The 20,561-nt window shown below is 43.0% G+C and overlaps 1 protein-coding gene across 2 annotated transcripts in view; it reads right to left on the bottom strand.

Moving 5' to 3' along the window:
- The window catches only part of NCALD (neurocalcin delta), a 316,714-nt gene that overhangs the window by 137,478 nt on the left and 158,675 nt on the right, over positions 1 to 20,561 (bottom strand). For both annotated transcript variants that reach the window (XM_070392674.1, XM_070392671.1), the window contains exon 3: positions 18,932 to 18,980. The gene's annotated coding sequence lies outside the window, so the exon portion shown is untranslated. The remainder of the gene's footprint in view (positions 1 to 18,931; positions 18,981 to 20,561) is intronic.

Genomic DNA, 20,561 nt, shown 5'->3' with positions numbered 1-20,561 from the left:
TATATTCTGTGGGTTGTGGCATTTCTTTTTGGGAAATTGTTGCATTTCATACAAGTTGTGAAACTTTGTTGGGTAGAGTTGTTTATAAGTATTCCCTTGTTATTCTCTTGATGTCTGCCAGTATATAGTGATGTTGCATTTTTGATTCCAGATATTGGTAATTTGTGTTTTCTCTCTCTCTCTTTTATTTGGGGGGGGGGCAGGGGTCAGTGTTGCTGGAGGTTTATTAATTGTTGATCTTGACAAAGAGCCAGTTTTTTTTGTTTGATCTTTTTTCTCTATTGCTTTGCTCTTTTCAATTTTATTGATCTCTGATGTTTATTATGTCCTTCTTTATATGTGCTTTGTGTTCATTTTGCACTTTTTCTCTAGTTTCTTGAAAAACTAGTTTCTGGAGAAGAGAGCTTAGATGATTGATTTGAGACTTCTCCTCTTTTTGTAATCTAAATATTTAGTGTTAAAATTTTCTCTCAGTTTCAATTCTTTTAAATTTATTGAGGTTTGGCCCTCGCTGGGTGTCTCAGTTGGTGGGAGCGTCGTCCCATACACCATAAGGCTGCAGATTCAATTCCTGGCCAAAGCACATACCTAGGTTATGGGTTTAACCCCCGGAGTTGGGGCACGAGTACAGGGGGCAAATGATCGATGTTTCTCTCTCTCTCTCTCCCCCCAGCCCCCACTTCCTCTTTCTAAACATATCCTCAAGTGAAGAATTTTTTAAAAATTGTTGAGGTTTGGTTTTTGGTTTATCTTGGCATATACAGGGTGTCCCAAAAAATGTATACACATGTTAGCAACTGATAGCTCAATTTTGAAAATGAAATGTATTTTAATAAACACTGCCTTTATAACTACTCAAAGTGTGTGTATACATATTTTATGGTGCTTGAAAATAATGTCTTTTCTATTGTTGCTGGGTGGGTTCTATAAACTAAATTAGATCTGGTTGATTGATAGTGCTATTGTGTTGCTCTCTGTACTTGTTGGTTTTCTGTCAGGTTGTTCTATTAATTATTGAGAAAGCTTTGCTGAAGTTTCCAACTCTAATTGTGAATTCGCCTATTCCTTCAATTTTATCAGTTTTTTTAAAAAAATATATTTTATTGATTTTTTTACAGAGAGGAAGGGAGAGAGATAGTTAGAAACATCGATGAGAGAGAAACATCAACCAGCTGCCTCCCACACATCTCCTATTGAGGATGTGCCCGCAACCCAGGTACATGCCCTTGACCAGAATCGAACCTGGGACCTTTCAGTCCGCAGGCCGACGCTCTATCCACTGAGCCAAACCGGTTTTGGTCAATTTTATCAGTTTTTGTTCCACATATTTTTCTCTGCTGTTTGGCATACATTTAGAATTTGCATGCAAAATATGTATATTTGCTATGTCATTTCCATGGATTGAGCCTTTTGTCATTATATAATGACTTTCTATGGTCCTGGTCATTTTCTTTGCTCTGGAGCAACGGTTCTCAACCTGTGGGTCGTGACCATCAGAAAACACATATAGCATATCAGATATTTACATTATGATTCATAACAGTAGCAAAATTACAGTTATGAAGTAGCAATGAAAATAATTTTATGGTTGGGGAGGTCACCACAACATGAGGAACGGTATTAAAGGGTCGCGGCATTAGAAAGGTTGAGAACCACTGCTCTGGAGTCTTTATCTGACTTTAATTTAGCCACCCCTTCTTACTTTTCATCAATGTTTATCTGGTACATCTTTTTCCATATTTTTACTTTCACTCTCCTATATTATGATATTTTAAGGTAGTTTTTCTGTAGATAGCATGTGGTTGAATCAGTTTTTTGAATCCAATGTGCCAGTCTCTGTCTTATATTCTGTATACTTAGGCCATTTACATTATAATGTAATTGTTGATATATTTGGGCTGAAGCCTGACATTTTACTTTTTATTTCCTGTTTATTCTCTATTTTCTCCTTCTTTATTTTCATTTTCTAACCTCATTGTGGACTCTTGAGCATTTTTTTAGAATTCCATTTTTATTTATTTAGTACTTTTTATGATATCTGTTTGTATGGCTTTGTTAACGTTTGCTTTCCATATTACCTCAAATATACATAACTTACAAGAGTGTATTATTGTTGATATTATACCACCTAAAGTAAAATCCTTACCTCACTTTACATCCCTTTACTCTCCCTCATTTATAATATAATTTTCTTAAGTATTTTCTCTGCATATATTGACAGTCACAGCAGACACTGTGATAATTTTTGCTGCAATCATCACACATAATTTAGAAAACAGAGAAGGAAAGTTTATTGTATTTACTCCCATTTTTTACTCTTTGTATTATTCATTCTTCCTCCTGGTGTCCCAAGATTCCCTCTTTCATCACTTCTTTCTTTAGAGAACTTTCTTCAGATATTTCTTTAACATAAGTCTGCTGGTGACAAATTTCTAGGTTTCCTTCAGCTGAAAATGTCATGTTTTCTTTTTCTTTCCTGAAGGATATCTTCACTGGATTTAGGATTCTGGTTTGACAGTTCCTTTTTTCAGCATTTACCAGTAAAAAAATATTCTGCCACTTCCTCTGGCCTCCCTGCTTTCTGATGAGAAATCCATTCTCATTCTAATTGTTTACCCCCAATAGATAAGGTCTAATTTTTCTCCTGCTGTTTTTAAGGTCTTTTCTTTAGTTTTTAGAAGTTTGACTATTATGTGTCTTAGTGTGGATGTCTTTGGGTTAATCCTATTTGGGTTTTCACTGAACTTCTTGACACTATCAGTCTGTCCTTTGTCAAATTTGAAAAACTTTTAGCCATTGTTTCTTCAAATACTTTTTCAGCCTTCTCTGTCCTTTCTCTCTCTCTCTCTCTCTCTCTCTCTCTCTCTCTCTCTTTCTCTCTCTCTCTCTCTCTCTCTCTCTCTCTCTCTCTCTCCTTCTAGGATGTTGATGATACACATTCTAGACAATTTTTTATATCCCCATAAGTCCCCTGAAGCCCTGTTCTTTTAATATTTTCCCATTTCAGTTTATTTTCTCTGTTGATTGAATGGGGCCATTTCTATTATTTTATCTACAAGTTCACTGATTTTTTTTCTCTATTCCCTCCATGGGTTAAGTCCATTCATTGAATTTTTTTTATTTCATTTACTGTATTTTTCCATTTCTAGGAAACTGAAAAAGATAATAAAACTTAAAAATAACACAAAAATCAAGCCAAAACTTTTTTTTAAAAGATGCAAAAGGAAACAACTCGCCCTAGCTACTTTTGCTCAGTGGATAGAGCATCAGCCCGCGAACTGAAGGGTCCCGGGTTCAATTCCGGCCAAGGGCACAGGCCCAGGCTGTGAGCTCGATCCCCAGTAGGGGGCGTGCAGGAGGGAGCCAATCCATGATTCTCTCTCATCATTGATGTTTCTCTCTCTTACTCTCCCTTCCTCTCTGAAATCAATAAAAACATATTTATTAAAAATAGAAACAACTCTCTTCTGCTTCCTCATACACGGCAAGGGCCCTAACCGGTTTGGCTCAGTGGATAGAGCGTTGGCCTGCGAACTGAAGGGTCCCAGGTTCGATTCCTGTCAAGGGCATGTACCTTAGTTGCGGGCACATCCCCAGGAGGAAGTGTGCAATAGGCAGCTGATCGATGTTTCTCTCTCATCGATGTTTCAGACTCTCTATCCCTCTCCCTTCCTCTCTGTAAAAAAATCAATAAAATACATTTAAAAAAATAAGCAGGCAAGGGGTGCAGTGGCCGTGCAGCTGCCACGACTCCATTTGGACTGGCCTCCTTCCATTCAGCAGCCCTTTGTGAGACCCTGTCCTGTCCGGGGAGCTTCTCCCCAGAGCAATGTGGCTGCTCTGGGCATTGCCTCCAGGGGACAGGACAGGCTCGGGGCAGGAACCAGCAGCGTTTCAGCATTAAGCCATAACTAACTGCGGTGCCACAGAGCTTCCCTCCTCTGGCCTTTTCAACCCCACCCACCTCGCGTCACCTCAGCCCTTCAGCTCGCTCGGATCCCTGAGTCGTGCATGGATTTTTATTCTTTTCTCTCCTCCGGTATCTGCTTCCTCTGGCTTTCTGCTTCTTTGCTTGGCCTCCCAACCATCCTGCCTGTATGATGACCTCTGTGCGTGTGTGGGTTCTCTAACCCAGCTCCTTGACCAGGGCCTTTGACCTAATGAAGCACCACCTAGCACCTAGGCATTTTAAAGGGCTCACCTTCACCAAGGCGTCCCTTGCCCTCCGAAGCTAATGGAATGCACATCTTTCTTCTCTTCCAGCTGAGTGTGGGGCGATGATTTGAAAGGCCCGCAGCCTCCTCTCTCCAGGCGATGTTTGTATGAGGCCACCAGCTGTTTGTGATGCATGCCCCTTCCATCCCAAGCCCAGCACACAGAGGCAGGAAGAGAAGTGGGTGGGAGGACAAATGATCACGGAAAAGCTTGATAAATACTAACAGCCAATACTAAAAATAACTAAGCAGAAGTAGTCTACTTTTAGGAATTTCATTTGTGTCTTTGTGTTGGGGGCGAGGAGGAGGGAGAGAGAGAGGACGGTGGAGAAGGGGCAGGATGTGCTAATGTTCTCTGGAGGTGGAGGCACTAAGAGCTTTCCCAGGCAGACGGCCCCTCCCCACCCCCTCCCCGAAATAACTCTCTTTCTCAGGCTTCTGCTGCTTGGCAAACGGCTCCCTCCCCGTGCTGCAAATGAGAAAAAGCAGCTAAGAGACCGCAGGCTGCTTTGCTCCTCAACCTCATCCTCTCCCTCTGCAAAATAGTCCTCTGACTTGAGCTCCCGGAGAGCTGAGGGAGGGTGGCTGGGGTCAGCGTGTGTCACCTGTACATCGGTGAGTCCCTGGTATGTGGGTGTGACATAGCAGAGCCATTAACGCCACATGACACCGTCTGCAGGGTATAGACAGGAACTCACAGGCTAGGAGTTCCACATGTTCCCCCAAATGCCGTCTGCTGGGCGCCCTGGCTACCCTCTCTAGGATTAGAGACACGGATAAATGGCCCTGATCCTTGTGTGGCCTGAGTCTCCTGCTTTAACAAAATGGAGGAGTGTGAGTCGGTTCAGTTACGTTTCTGTCATTTTCTCTTCCCCAGTGAGCAATTTAATTATGTGATGAATCGATACAGATCGCTAGAGCTGGTGGAAGATACAACAGAGGGACCTGAATGGCTCCCACGTGGGTGGATTACAGGCGCCCTTCGAGCTCTTGTCAGATCAGTCCTGTGCAATCAGCAAACGGAATATTTTGAGTCTGAGTCTTCTCCTCCTGCTCCTCCAATCCTCCCTCCATAATGCACTCTCAATATCATGGTCAGACAGCGAGGAAAAAGTAAAAAGCCTTCCTTGCTCTCCCTACTGCGAAAGCCTCCACATCCCCCTCCTCCCCCACACACACCCCTTTCCTTCCTTCCTTAGAGGAAGAGGGGGCATCCTCCAGGCAAAGGTGAATGCCTCCATTTATGCCCTGATTCTCCCTCCCACCATCACCCACAGCTCACTCCGTCCCTGTCCCCATCATTCCTCTTACATCTTCAGGATGCACTTCTCTAGGCTCCTTCTCCAAAGCTGGAAAATAGGGTTGGTCTCTCTAATCCTGCAAACCTGCCTTCTGTTTTGTTACCCTTTACCATCCCATCTCTCCTCTCCTCCATCATACTTCCTAAAAGAGTCTACACTAATTATTTCCATCTCCCTTATTTTATTTACTCCTTAACCCGTTGTAACCAGACCTCCATCTGCTCTCTCCAAGGTCCCTAATGACTCCCAAGTTGCCAGATGCAATGACCTTGACCTTTCTGCTCAACCCTCCTGAAACCCACTCTGCCCTTTGATTCCATGATGGTACAGTACCCTAGCTTCCCTGGAACCTGTATCTCCAGTCCAGGCTCTCTCACTATCTTCTCTTCTTCTGACCATGTCATAATTGTGGACAATCCCCAGTCTAGGATTGCCCAGATCTAGCAAATAAAAATACAGAATGCCCAGTTAAATTTGAATTTCAGATCAACAATGAATAACTTTTTAGCATAAGGATGTCCTAAATATTATGTGGGACATTCTCAGCCTCAAACATGATTCTTTGCTGGTCTGAAGTTCAATTTTAACTGAGCATCTTGTATTTTATCTATGCCCACAGCCTCAATAATTATCTTTTCTCAGATAATTCCTAAATCTTCATTTCTAGCACCAATTCCTTTCTCTCTCCCTCTCTCTCTCTTTCTCTCTTTTCCCTCCTCTCCCCCTACCACCCGGGTACTTTACAGAGTCTTCAATTCATTTCATAGAAAACTGATCTTACTATTTTTGACCCTCAAACCTACTTCTCTCCCTGGCTTCTCTATTTCTATTAATACGATTAATACCTTCTCCAGCCTCCCAATCACCTCAACTCCAATCCAGGAGCCCTTACTAACCAAGTGGCAGGATCTTGGTTGATTTTACCCTCACCGTCACTTTTAAATGTCTTTCTCCCCATTTCCATGGATATTGCACTCAAGGCCCACGTCATCTCTGTCGGACTACAACCATCCCAGGCTATTGAAACTGCCTACTGACTAGTCCCCCGACCTCTACTCTCATCCACCCTCCGCCACCCCACACTCAATTAACACCCTAATTGAAGCACAAGTATGGATATGCCATCTCCCTGATCAAGAAGTTTCCTACTGGCTCCTGGTAAAAGTTCAAGCTCCCTAGACAGCATTAGGGCCTTCCATGAGTTGATGTTGCTCCTCTTATCTACCTGTGGTCTCTCTTTTATGCACTGGAAGCTCAAGGCACATCAGAACACAATGTCCAGGCTTTCCTACCTGTTTGCTCACACTCATGCTCACAAGTACATGACTTTGAGGGCAACTCTTGCAGTTTCTACACAAATAGATGCCCACGAAACGCCTTCTGAGTTAATGAAGTCAGTGCTAAATTATCCACATTAATAAGATAAAGTAATTAAATCCACAAATCACTGATGTGATAATGCAAAGGATCGTACTTTTTCACAAACCCACTGTTTGCTTTCTGCCAATTATGGGTGCTGTCAAGCTCTCAGAAGCATGTCAGGGCCTGTGATATCAAGTCACAGCTGAACTCTGATAGGACTCCGAGGGGCGCAGACACACACAGACCCCACCCACTCGCTGCTGCCTCTCCATTTACTTTCTGAACCCTGATCTCTTCTCCATTTCTCCGACTTCTTACACATGGAAGGTTAGAACAGTCTCTGTAAATGTCCTCGGATGTTCTGTTGTATAAGTCTGCAAATAGCTGCATATTCTAAACTGCGGCCAATCTCATACGCTGATCCAAAAACATCTGAGTGCTTTAATCATCTCTATCAGGGGGCTGCATCAGGCGAGATAGTGGATATTTTTGGCTTTGCAGAACATATGGTCTCTGTTGCAAGTACTCAATTATGTCACAGAAGACGATACAAAAACAAACAAGTGGGCCTGTGTGCCAATAACACTTTACCTAAGAAACACACAGCTGGCCTGCGGGTCACCATTTGCCGACTCCCAACCTAAATCCAGGGTCTGATGAACCATTTGTTTCATGTGTTCTTTCCAAGCTAAATTTCATTATAGTCACTTCACTGGAAACAACATCTGAATTTCATTTGACACAGTCTTTTCTTTTGTCACAAATTATACTTCAGCCAAACTCAGGATCCAAGAGTGAGTGAGGGGAGGCCAGGGGTAGGGACTTGAAGTCCTCTCCAGGCCTTTCCTCCCAGCCCAGTGGACATCATCCCAGGGTGGGGACAGGATCGCTATTGCTGATTTTATCTTTTGCCTTGGGCTCAAGTGTGGCTCTGCTCAGCACTGTTATGAATCCTGCCTTTATTTCAAATGCTGATATTTTGTTCATTATGATTTTTTTGCATTAATTTTGATGTTTAAAAGATATTGAAGTAGATATTCCTTATTTCAATTATGGAGTTGTATTGTACCCTCTTTAATTTTGTGCCAAAGTGAGTACCCTACTCCCTTCCCCTTAGAACCAGCCTCATGTCTGCTCTGCACTGCCAGCCTCCATCCCCAGTTCAGAGATGACGTCATCGATTCCATCCCTGTGACCTTTGGACAGATCATTCCTCTTAGCTGCTGAGATTCCATTTCAGTTACTGGGTCTGCCTCAGACACAGGTGGATCTGACGCAGGTGGAAGCCCCATATGAGAGCCCACCTGGCACCATACATAGTTATGACAATATTATTGATTAGATTTCCTATGCTGTCCTTTACATCCCATGACTATGTGGTAACTACCAAGATTGGTAGCACTTCTCAATCCCTTCGCCTTTGTACCCAATTCCCAACCCCCCTCCCCTCTGGCAACCATCCAACTGTTCCCTGTATCTAAGATATGTTTCTTTTTTGCTTGTTAATTTATATTGTTCTTTAGATTCCACATATAAGTGAAATCATATGACATTTGTCTTCCTCTGACTGACTTATTTCACTGAGCCTAATACCCTCTAGGTCAGTGATGGCGAACCTATGACACGCGTGTCAGAGGTGACATGCGAACTCATTTTTTTGGTTGATTTTTCTTTGTTAAATGGCATTTAAATATATAAAATAAATATCAAAACTATAAGTCTTTGTTTTACTATGGTTGCAAATATCAAAAAATTTCTATATGTGACACGGCACCAGAGTTAAGTTAGGGTTTTTCAAAATGCTGACACGCCGAACTCAAAAGGTTCGCCATCACTGGTCTAGGCCCATCCCTGTTATGGCAAATGGTAAGATTTCCTTCGTTTTCTGGCTGAGTAATATTCCACTGTATATATGTCCCACCACTTTTTATCCACTTGTGTACTGATGGGCACTTGGGTTGCTCCCATAGCTTGGCTATTTCAAATAACACTGCAATGCACATAAGAGTGCATATATTCTTTTGAATTAGTGTTTTGGGTTTCTTCAAATATATACTCAGAAATGGAATTGCTGGGTCATAAGGCAGTTCCATTTTTAATTTTTGAGGAACCTCCATACTATTTTCCAATAGTGGCTACGCCCATTTGCATTCCCTTCAACAATGCACAAGGATTCCCTTTTCTCTAGAGTCACTTCTTAAGAGACATGTTAAGGTGGGAAGGAACTTAAGGGGCTTCATATCCATCATTTAATTTAACGTTCATGACAGTCGCATGAGGTTTGATTACGTTCTTTTGTATGGATGAGGAAACAGAGGCTCACAAACCGAGATTACAGAAAATAGGATAGGCACTAGACCAAGACCTTCCATGTGCATATCACAGTGAGCACCCCAAAGGAATGTTCTCTGGGACTGGAAGTTTTGCTGGGAGAAATGAGTACCCAAGCGAAGGAGCCTGAAGTGTCTGAGGAAACGGGCATCAGAAGCAGAAAAGGGTGTTACCAGCAGGTTAGGGGGTGGGAGGGGTTAGGAGCCCCTAGAAGGATGAAGCCGCGAAGAGGCCCAGGAGGGAAGGCTAATCTTGGCCATCTTTACCACTCTGCCCAGGGCCATTCCTCTTGGTGCCAGGAGCCATGGTAATCATCATTAAAACAATTGTAATTAAAGCAAATGCTGTTCAACACCCCCAACCTTTCTGGATCCTTTGCTTCAAGAGCTAAGGAACTATTTCCAATTTCCAGTTCCCACTTGTCCCAGGTACCACCATGATTTTGTGATCAGGAGGTGCATCACCTGAACACAAGGCCCAGAGGAGACCATACAGATGGAAAGAAAGATCAGACCAAAGTGAGAACAGGAGGTAGGAGCTGGGCAAGGGCGGGGGGCGCGGGGGGAAGACGGGTGTTGGGACAGGAGGCAGTAGGACACCATTTCCAAGCCGGTGCTGGAGAAATACAGCAAGCACTCCCCTTTGTTGTTTTATGTTTTGTTTTATTTTTTGTATTTTATTTTTTAGATTCCACGTTGCAACTCATCTGTGTGTGTGTGTTAATCCTCACCCGAGGATATTTATCCATTGATTTTTTTTTTTTTTTTTTTAGAGAGAGTGGAAGGGAGAGGGAGATCGAGAGAGAGAGAGAGAGAGAGAGAGAGAGAGAGAGAGAGAGAGAGAGACTGGTTGCCTCTCACACGAACCCTGACCAGGGCCGGGGATCGAACTTGCAACCAAGGTACTTGCCCTTGATTGAAATTGAACCTGGGACCCTTCAGTCCAGGGGCCAATGCTCCATCCATTTCTGGAGAAACATGGCAAGCACTCCCCTTTGGAAAGAAATCACATTTTATGTGACTCTAGGCAACTTCCAAGGAGACATCAGCTCATATGAGAAATCCCTCCTGGTATTATATCTCCGTAAAGAGATGCACAGCGGGCACTTTCAGGCATTGCATATACTTGAACGTGCAGTTTCACAGCTGCTCACAAGTTCATAAATGCTCCGCGCCTCTTTCACAGTGGAGATGCGTGCCACGCTGGGATTCCACAGGCTGTGAGGCTTCCCCCTCTTCAAAACCGAGCAGCTCAAAGACTCCTCTGGCAATTGTAACCACACAGGAATAGAACCCCCTCTCCCCCCAAGGCAGAGCGTGAGAGACCAATCCCGTAAACAGCAGGATGGCAAGGTGTAAACAAGAACAGAAAGGAAACATGCAGCCTTTTAAAATTTGTTTTATTATTATTATTATTTTAATATTTTTATTGATTTCAGAAAGGAAGGGAGAGAGAGAAAGAGATTGGAGCATCAATGATGAGAATCATTGATTGGCTGCCTCTTGCACAACCAACACTGGAGATCAAGCCCGCAACCCGGTCATGTGCCCTGACTGGGAATTGAACTGTGACCTCCTGGTTTATAGGTCGATGCTCAACCACTGAGCCACGCTGGCTGGGCATGCAGCCTTTAATAAATCATTGCTTTGGAGGAGGCCAATAAGATGGGAACACATTCATCTCTGAATATCATGGAACAGCAGCAGCTCACAGAAGTGTGAAATCACGAGCCAAGAGGATTTGCAATGATCCATTCCAGGCTGCCAACTCGTCCCTTTTGGCATCAGGCTTGATTTTACAGACTTCTCTTCCAGTGCTGGATGGTTGGGGCTTTTTAATTTGTTTGTTTTTCCTTTCATGCACCACAGCCAGTATTTTCAAGGCTGTTGCAACTTTCCTAAGTCACATCTGTTTTTCCTCCTTGACCCCACAAACAATGTTGCTCCAGAGAACCACAACCACAATATCCCCATCTTTCATTGGGTTGAATCATGTTCTTGAATGCAGGGAAAATGCGTCCACATATTCGTATTGAGTCTTTGTTAATCCTTTACATGATCACTCGTGTTGTAGAAGATGCAATGCAGCAAAATCCCAGCATCGCTTACCCTTTCAATCAGTCTGCCCGTAATTGAGCGTGCGCATGTACCCTCCACCGTGGTCTGAGATAAGAACGAACTGCAGATCCTGGCTTCGAGGACTGCACAGTCCAGGGGGAAGAGAGAGACTTGGAAACAATTATGAGAACGGGTGAAGCCACCTTTACCCCCTTCCCTGTGGTGACAATGGGCAAGCAGGCTGCTTCCATACCAATGCCTCTGCAGGGCACGTGGTCAGGGGACTAGGTCCCTGTGGCTAAGCCAGCACAGACACTGGGCAGCACGCATGCTCTCCTATGAGGGGAGGAAGTCGGCTTCTAGCAAGGTCTCCTGTGTCCTTGTCCATCTCCTCATTGCCTTGCTCTATGTAACTGTTCTCAGCCTTAGACCTCCAAACTGCCTTACTTAGATTTACAATCCTTCCTAGCTCTACTTGTTATTATTAATGGCACCCATGTCATATATACTTATTTTTTTTATTGCTTAAAGTATTACAAAGGGTATTACATATGTGTCCTTTGTTTTCCCCGCCCTTGACAATACCCCGTCTTCCCCTACCCCCCAGTGTCTTATGTCCATTGGTTATGCTCATATGCATGCATACAAGTCCTTCGGTTGATCTCTTACCCACCTCCCTCCTGCCCCCCAACCCTCCCTGGCCTTCCCGCTGCAGTTTGACGATCTGTGTGAGGCAGCTCTGCCTCTGTATCTATTATTGTTCAAAAGTTTGTAATGGTCTCTATTATCCATGAATGAGTGAGATCATGTGGTATTTTTCCTTCATTGACTGGCTCATTTCACTTAGCATAATGCTCTCCAGCTCCATCCATGCCGTTGCAAATTGTAAGAGTTCCTTCTTTTTTCCAGCAGCATAGTATTCCATCGTGTAGATGTACCACAGTTTTCTAATCCATTCATCTACTGATGGGCACTTAGGCTGTTTCCAGATCTTAGCTATGGTGAATTGTGCTGCTATGAACATATGGGTGCATATATCCTTTCTGATTGGTGTTTCTGGTTTCTTGGGATATATTCCTAGAAGTGGGATCACAGGGTCAAATGGGAGTTCCATTTCCAGTTTTTTGAGGAAACTCCATACTGTCTTCCATAGTGGCTGCACCAGTCTGCATTCCCACCAGCAGTGCACAAGTGTTCCTTTTTCTCCACATCCTCTCCAGCACTTGTCGTTTGTTGATTTGTTGATGATAGCCAGTCTGACAGGTGTAAGATGGTACCTCATTGTTGCAACTTACACCATACACAAAAATAAACTCAAAATGGATAAAGGACTTAAATGTAACACGGGAAGCCATATATACTTATTATGTGCCAAGAATGGTCCATGCTTTAGTTCATTGAATCTTTATAACATCCTTGAAATGGGCTTTGCTGTCCTGGTGTTATAAATGAAGACAAGGAGCCTCAAAATAAAAATTAGAAATGTATGCATGGCCACACAGCTGCTAAGTAGAAAAACTGAGACTGGCGCCCAGGATGTGTGGTAAGAAAGGTTCGTAAAGACTTCATTAGTCCGCCTCTGTAGACATGTGTGGGTGATTCGCTCCGTAAGAACAGAGATCAACATTTGCATCCTTTTCATAACCCGAGGGCTGGGTGGACCTGTGAGCAAGCAGAGTAGGCATCTACCAGTGTGGTGTGATTTAAGGAAGGCCAGACCAGGATGGGTTAAACAGACCTCCACCACTGCCTATCACGGTGCCTGGAATTTCTTTATCGAGGTGCATTACTTTGGGCCTTGGAGTCTTTCTGGTCTTTAGAACATGATTGCCCTGGGAGGAGCCAGCCTCACCTGAGACCTCTGTGAGGGTCAGGGCCTTAGAGGATGAGTCCCAGGAGAGATGCCTGGAAGGAGCCTGGGAGCTCTGGGGATGGGCAGGAGGTGCGGAGAGGAGGGTGGGAGGTTCTGAAAACAGGGTGAACATTCTGTTTGGCTGGCCCCACCTCTGTGGCCCCCAGCTCAGGGCGAGGCAAAGGGAAGGTACATAATTCTCTTGAGTTGAGAAAACGCTATTTTGATCAGGTGTGAGAGTTGGAGGCATGGAGGGTGGTGGCAGGTGGGCGTCACGTGCTGAGGGCCATGAGCACTGTGAGGCCACAAATGACGAAAGACAGAACCCTTGTCCTCAAAGAGCTTATCGCCTCTCCGGAGAGAGAAAATATCCCAGCAAACAACGGGTGCGTAAGATAAGACAGGAATGACCACACACAAAACACAGGTATAACAGAAACCCAGGAACAGGAGAACTCCGTGGGGGAGGCAGGAGGTGGTGTCGCTTCCCTGGGGACACAGGGCCCCAAGCACAGTACCAAAGAGAGAGATGGAATGAGTAGGCTGGTGAATGCCTGCCATGCCAAGGGAAGACCCACATGACTACAACCTATTGCTACCAAAGCACCCCCAAACGAGGAAACCCACACTTGGATTTAATCAGCATGATGCAAAGTGACGCGAGGATAGTGCAGAAACAAATGCATGCAGTAATAAGCCCAGAATTTCAGTAATGGGTGGGAGTACCAGATGTATCTATTAAGACACATGGCAAGTAGACTCGATGAAGCCAATTAGGCAAATGTAAACCCCTCAGTTATCTCTGTGGGAAAGAGATCTGATGACTAGCCTGGGACAGCAACCTCAGAGAAGTCCAAGACTTGCCACTGGATTCAGTTCTGATAAAGAATCGCTTTATCCTGTGACCTTCCAACCAGAGACAAATGCTCCTCTTCCGGGCTTTCGCTTAATCCTCCCTTCTCCAGCAGCAAAGGTTACTCCTATTTGCTCTAACTTATTTTGTATTTTTATAAAAGGTCCCTTTATTTCATTCTCACAAAGAAAACAACTGCAAGGAAGAAAGGAAGGAAGCAAGCAAGCGTTGACCTTTATTTGCTAAATGACTTATTTCACCACTGGCTACAGGTGATTATGTTCTCACCATTCCGAATAACCGCCCTTTGTACCCGTTGGCACAGGAGAAGCCAAGGACTACAGCCTCCGGCTTAGTCATGAGCGAGCAGAAAGAAGAAAACCAGTGGAGGAAGAGACTTGAAAGAGAGGTGAAGGGCGAGGAGGAGGATCCACAAGAAATCCTTCCTCCTCGTTTCTTAATTGAATTATCTTTCCAGCATATAGTTCATCTCAACTTTTGGCTGCTAATGAGTTACGTTTCCACAAGTCGCCTGCTTTCTCCCAGGTGGCTGCGCATCTGAGACATGAACTGCAAAGGCCTGCGGTTTGGTCTGCTAATAGGTTTGTAGTAACCTCCATGGAGACGCACAGGGACAGTGATTGCATTATCCAAGCCCACAATTAGGCACAGACTTTGTCTAACAAAGGATGCTTGTGCTTTGCTTCCAGATGCACACAGCAACTTGGCTAACGGAGATCCAACGCCTAAGTGTCAGGATTTCCGGGACATTCTGGTGTTCAAAGAAGCAATCAGGAAAAAAAAAAAAAAATTGAACTCATAAGAATCTGGGAGGCGATTCCAATACTGGAGCAAAATGACAGTACCAGCATTTTTGCATTTAATATTTTATCAGAAAAGGATTCAGAATCCATAAAAAGAAATCGGTGAAGATGAATACTTAAGACACTTAAAATATACAAATTTAGCAACATCATGTAAAATGCAAAAAATACAACCTAAACATTATCATCCCACTAATAATTATTAGTAGACAGAATTTTAAAACACAAGTATTAAAAAATTCAACAATCTCAAAAATTGTCATGAAAAGTTGAAAAGCAGACCGTTTTATCTGAACGTTTGTAGAGGTTTCTTGAAGCGCATAAACTTTGTTGCCATTGAACTGAGAACACATTTCTGTGCAAATTTTTTCGCTGCTGAAAAGAAAAGGCCCTAGTCAGGAAAAGGCCATAATTAGGAAAAGGCCGTAGTCAGGGGATGTATTTATACATCCAAATATTGTTCTCTGATTTCTTCATCTTCAAATAACCAGAGCTCTCATTTGATAACTTTGAGGAGGAGTATTTTAAGCTTTGAGGAGTATAATTTGTGTCGGGGGAGGGAGGGAGGAGGGGAAATTAAATCACTTTATTTACCTCAAGCTCTAGTCTGACTGAAAGCAAGAAGCAAGCATTTTCTATTTGTCCTCCTCCTCTCTAGTTTGCTCATATATGGTGGAGATCCCGATACCCAGCTGCCTGTATCTGTTTAAACCTCTCCTGTTGTAGTGGGCACAGCCTAAGGGGATCCCCAGTCAGTCACGCCCTCATATAATACCCTCCCGTGGGACAGCCACAACTCCGGGCTTGTGTCTAGCCACTGGAATACAGCCATGCTGACAGGGCAGAGCGCCCTGGACTAGGTTACATTCTGTGACACTCCACCTGAGCAGCCTGGAGTCAGAGAGTCTCCTGCTGGCTTGACCCTGCCACGCTGTGGCAGGGCCTGTGAGAAGCAAGTGGCCACATGGAAAGCAATGTGAACACTATCTAGGCCAGTGGTTCTCAACCTTCCTCATGCCTCGACCCTTTAATACAGTTCCTCATGTTGTGGTGACCCCCAACCATAAAATTATTTTCGTTGCTACTTCGTAACTGTAATTTTGCTACTGTTATGAATCGTCATGTAAATATCTGATATGCAGGATGTATTTTCATTGTTACAAATTGAACATAATTAAAGCGTTGTGATTAATCACAAAAACAACATGTAGAAATTATATATGTGTTTTCCGATGGTCTTAGGCGACCCTTGTGAAAGGGTCGTTCGACCCCCAAAGAGGTCGCGACCCACAGGTTGAGAACCGCTGTTCTAGGAGATGAGAGAGCCCCAGGAGACGGTCAGCAAAAAAACAGGGGACCTCAGTCCTACAACCCCACCTTAATTCTGCCAACAACCATGTGTTCTTGGAAGAAAAGCAACCCAAGCTTCAAGGAGGAACTCAGCCCAGACAAAATCTTGACTACATATCTGCGATCCTAAGGAGAGGCTCCAGCTAGGCTGCACCCAGATTCCTGGTCCACAGGAACTGCGGAATAATAATTACCTGCTCTTTCAAGCCACTCAATTCATGGGAATTTGTTATGCTGTAATATATAATTAATGCACATATCATCATCCACTTTGCACTACAAGAACAATTATTTTTGCAAAGAAGTTTTGTGTTGCCCTGGCTGTGGGCTCAATGGTTAGAGCATAGCCCCTCCCCCCCACCCCCAACACACACACACAGCAGAGGGTCTTGGGTTCGATTCCTTGTCAATGGCACATACCTAAATTGCAGGTCAATCCCCGTGTCGGGCATGTGCGGGGAGGCAACCAAAAGATGTGTCTGCCTCACATCTATGTTTCTCTTTCTCTCTCTCTCTCCCCAACCCCCATCCCTCTCACACTCTCACTTAGAAATCAATAGAAAAAATATCCTCGAGTGAGGATAAAAAATAAGTTTTGTGTTGCCAGTTGTTATATTCTTCCTCCTTTGGAGGACTGTACAAACATAGCAGAATGCTTTATAGACATGCACACCTTTATCAAAACTTCAATGCAGAATACAACGATCCACATATGAGTCTCAAAATAGAAATGAGTTCAACAATTTTCAGGATACTAGTATGTAATTGGTGCTTGAAAATCGGAGAGTATGCCTCCAAACAAGTTTTTTTCACGTGGGTACTTCATTATTTTTAAACAAACTTTTGCTTTTGAAAAGACGTGAGGTTTACAGAATTATTGTGAAGACAGTACAGAGTTCCTGCACCCCTACCCCCAGTTCCCACTGTTAATAATATCATACATGAGCATAGCACATTTTTCACAATTAATGAACCAAGAGTGATACATTATTATCTACTAAACTCCATACTTTATTCATATTCCCGTTTTTTATCTCCTGTTTTTCCTGTTCCTGTATCTCATCCAGAATACCGCGTAACACTTACTGATCATGTCACCTGAGCTTCTCTTGGTTATAACAAGTTCTTGGACTTCTTTGTTTTTGATGACCTTGACAGTTCGAGGACTACTGGCCAAATAGGATTCATAGGAAGTCCCTCTGTTGGAATTTGTCTTATGTTCTTCTCGTGATTAGACTGGGGTTATGTGTTTTGAAGAGAAAGCCCACAGAGGCAAAGCGCCATTCTCATCACATCATGTGACGTATACCTGCTTTCAATACAAGGTAGCACTGTTGATGTTGACCTTGGTCACCTGGTTTGAGGTAGTATTAGTCAGGTTTCCTATTGTAAGGTACCCTTTCCCCCCTCTCTTTCCATACTGTGCTCTTCGGAGGAGAGTCGCTATGTGCAGCCCCACTGGGAGTCAGGATTTACCTCCTAAAACGCAGAGCATTCCACACACATGGCTTTGAATTCTGCATGGGAGAGTTCTCTGGTCTCCTCAAATACTTTTCCAATGATTTGCTGATATCAGTACAGTTACTATTTCATACTTTGGGTTAATCCCAATACTAGTTTATTTTTTTTTTGCTCAAATTGTTCCACCTTTGGCCACTGGGGGCACTTTCTCTCCTTTTGACTCATTGCGTCACACTCACCATTGGCGGTATGTTGTTTTGTTTTTTCTTTTAGCACTTCCTTGCTTCCTGGCACTATAAACTGTTCCAGGCAGCTAATTTTGCATATTTCTTGCCATAGTCTTGAATCAACCAGGTCTCCAAAGAGTTCTGGTTCCTTTTCTTAGGAAATAGTCATTGGGAGGCAATATTTGGGTGGTAAGTGTGTTTATTGCTACTGGAGTGTCATTGTTTCTAGACCAAACCAGTTTTTCAGTCTCCTAATATGAGACATTGGAGTATCCCTGTATGCTTAATTTATTTTCATTTATTCAACAAACATTTTTACAGACCTCATTATGTGCCAAGTATTAACATTTTGAAAATATTAACTCATCTAATCCTTGTAATAACCATAACAACTATTATTAGCCCCATTTTACAGACGGAAAAACAGAGGCACTGAGAGGATTTGACATGCCCCAAATCATGCAGCTAGTAAGTGGAAGGCCAGGAATTGGTCCCAGGCATCTCCAGATTTGGGGCACTAACCATTATACCACATTGCCTCACAGTGGTGAGTACCTCACAGAGCATAAAATTGGTGTCATTTAAGGTACTTCTTGGGCTGTGGCCCAATTTAAAATAAAGGAAGAGGCTGATGCCATGTGCCTCTTGAGAGGACTCTGGAAGCTGCCCAGGATGAAGCTGGTATATACGCGATGACAGGTGATGCCTAGGATTAGTGGGGTGCTCGTATTGTAAAGTATAAAAATGTCGAATCACTATATCATGCACCTGAAACTGATAGAACCAATATAAGATTGTGTACTAAGTATACTTAAACAAAAAATAAATTAACAAAATTAAAAATAAAAACCATTCCACTCAGTGGCTGCAAATATACTTTGTTATATTCAAGGGTGATGGGCGGTGCCTTATTTATTTCATTTCTACCCATTTTCCTTTCCACAAAAATTAAAGAGGGGCTTTCCTATCTTTCCCTACCTATGAAACTCCCATTCATTATGCAAATATTTGAATGAAAGTCTCCCTTGTGAAAACCACTGAATGAAACTGCGATTTCCGTTCACAACTAATTGAAAGAAAAATTAAAATGTACACTTACTTTTGACTGTCACGAGTGGATGGTTCCAAGAGACCAAAGTTGAGATGATCTAAAAGAAAACAGGCAAAACAACCCCGCTGAATGCAAATGTGTGAATGGGCTGTTTGTGAGGCCCTCATCCCCACTTCTTTTAGTGGCAGAGCGCCGCTTCCTATGACTTGGGTGTAGCTGTCAACAACACCTCAGGGAAAGGGCGTGCAGGTGGGGTGGAGATGGGGTTCTGCAGAAAGGACTCACCTAGAAAAAGAAGGAAGACTTTTTATGTACTTATGAAACCCGACTATATTTATTGACTTCTTGCTGGTACTTATAAACTCCTTGGAAGAGGACACAGATCCAACAGTCAGGAATGTGGGCCTTCATTTGTCAGTGCAGAGCGAGCACCAAATGAACTGCCTTCAAGATGTGCCAAAGCTAAGGGACATTCCAAAAGGAATTAGCAGACCAAGTGTCTTAATAAAACAGTAAGAAATCACAATGACATAGGTCAGTGAATGGGAGCAGTGTATAAGTTTGATTCATAGGTCAGAACAGTGGTTCTCAACCTTCTGGCCCATTAAATAGAGTTCCTCATGTTGTGACCCAACCATAACATTATTTTCGTTGCTATTTCATAACTGTAATGTTGCTACTGCTATGAATCGTACTGTAAATATCTGATATGCAGGATGGTCTTAGGTGACCCCTGTGAAAGGGTCCTTCGACCGCCAAAGGGTTCGCGGACCACAGGTTGAGAACCGCTGGGTCAGAAGCAAGAGATGATAAAGGGGTTAGTCTGTGAGGAGCCTCGCCCAGCATGTATGACTGAGAAGGCTTCCAGGAAGGGGGGGAGGGGTCATCTATTCAATGGCAACATCAATGGATGTGGGAGGGGGATGGTCTTAGATTCTGCTTCTGGCATTTATAACCGCTCTTTGAGAGAAGTACATTTTGGTGCCTCTGGGAGCACCAGTCTAGACAATCTAATCAGCTTATCTAATACACTTTTAAAACTATCAGTAGGGTCAAAGCCCTCTTGGAAAACCTGTTTAAAAAAAAACAATCTCAACTCATATCATTGAATTCTTAAATATCAGAGTGTCACCTTTATTAGAAATAAAATTTCAAGAAATGTGCAATTGTTTGGGTTTTTAAATACCCTTCCTTTTTACTAACAAAAGTCAATTGTAGTAATTCAAGAAGAAAAGGTATTCCAACTGACATGTTAGAAAAAAAAGGTAATATTCTACCGATTTCTGGGTACTTGATGATGGACCAATCACTGCAAAATGCATCTTAGTCCATACATCAAGGATTCATATTCCTCTAAGCATTTAACGGAGAATTAAATAGAACTAGGAGCTACTCATAACAACCTATACATTTTTATAACATAGATATTTAGAAAAGATTTTGGCTTAATAAAATGTAATCTTTCCAAGAATGATTTTTAGCTGGAAAAAAAAAATCTGTGAAAGGATTTTTACATATTTTCCTTTATCTCATAGTTACTGTATGTTGAAAAACAAACATATCACAACTTGAAATGTGATATTTTAGGGCTTTTCATTGTTAATATAGGGAATCAAGTCAAGGCGAATTCAAAGTGTTTTACATTTTAAAGTGTATTTACCAGTAATTCTGTTTCGGG

This window comes from Myotis yumanensis, unplaced genomic scaffold (genome assembly GCF_028538775.1).
Source record: "Myotis yumanensis isolate MYYU_CA2020_CCGP unplaced genomic scaffold, mMyoYum1.0.hap1 SCAF_15, whole genome shotgun sequence".
Classification (NCBI taxonomy): Eukaryota; Metazoa; Chordata; class Mammalia; order Chiroptera; family Vespertilionidae; genus Myotis; species Myotis yumanensis.
The sequence above is the reverse complement of the archived record's forward strand: the minus strand, read 5'-3'. Positions and strand labels throughout refer to the sequence as shown.